The sequence below is a fragment of the Varroa destructor genome, unplaced genomic scaffold (genome assembly GCF_002443255.2).
Source record: "Varroa destructor unplaced genomic scaffold, Vdes_3.0 BEIS01000002.1, whole genome shotgun sequence".
NCBI lineage: Eukaryota > Metazoa > Arthropoda > Arachnida > Mesostigmata > Varroidae > Varroa > Varroa destructor.
The window spans coordinates 28,014-29,352 of NW_019211455.1; positions in this window are offsets into that span (position 1 = coordinate 28,014).

The window sequence follows — 1,339 nt, forward strand, 5'->3', positions numbered from 1 at the left end:
ATGAAATATTGCACTAACATGAAATGTTTCCATTTTAAAGTCCACCCCCCAAAGGACGGTTTTATCTTAATTGCTATGGACTCTTCAACACTCTTGGAAATAATGGACCTAGAATAAAATATATGGGAAATATATATGGAAAGTTTATCGAATTATTTGTAAATTTATTACATAACAATTATTGCATATTCTCAGATAATTAAAATATTGCGATCAGCTTCTGCATTATCTGTATTAAGTATGCATTATCTGTACATATCAGGAAAGACCTTATAAGCTTTGGTGCTGGGCCTTAAAATTAGTTGTACAAGATTTGCAGGGCTTTTCGCCTAACATGTGATGTGGTACGTGTTGACTTGAAAGAAATGAATGGTAATTCAATTTAGGTAGTTAGATAGTCGGGTAACTATTTTAAAATATATTCAATGAACCTTTACATATGTGATCTGCCTCTTATGGTCACTTGTAAGAATGAAGATTTAGCCTTACTCTCCCATCAAGAAGTTCTCTCATTACTGACTACCATGTGGGGCTAATAAACTACAGAAGAACATCATCGGACCCGATATGCTGTCGCCTGGCCATCCCAGCCAATGAATTGTGTGCCCTATATACTACCTGTTTCAGTGGGCCTATTATATTATCTAGAAGACATTAGTCTCAGGAGTTATCAACTAAATAATTATTATAATGATACAATAGATCAATTACTAAATTAAACAAGTGTCAAACTGACCGTTGACCTGATTAATTTTACGCATATTTTATTGCAGGTATGGAAAACACACGTCCAGGTTATGTATCATACACTCGTGTACTACAACACCTTTTTGGCATGATGGTGCGTAACTTAAAAGTCATTTTTCGCTTAACCTAATTTAAAAAGTACAAGAAATACACTGTAAAAAGAATCGTAGATATAATCAACATTCATTTTTACAACAAGTGGATCTAGACTTATTACGTTCTCACAAAAGGTTCAAACTGCTAGAAAATTATAACACTGTAAGTAGTAGAAAAATTTCGTTACGTAATTTTACATAATTTTATTTTACTCCACAATGGGTGTACATCTCCTGATCAACTGATCGATGATTTTTTTTGTAAAATGCGGATTACCATAAATTCGAAGCAATAACATGTATAACCGTATACCTACATACATTCGAAATGTAATATAATCTACCCAGTACTATTGCTAAGTGAATTATTATTGAACGTGAAATATCTACCTTCACGAGGAGTACGGGCAAAGCGATGAACAATGGATAACTTTCTGATTTGTTTTTCTGGTACGATGCGAAAGAAAAGCCTTCAGGCACCCCCAGCCCCCCCCCCC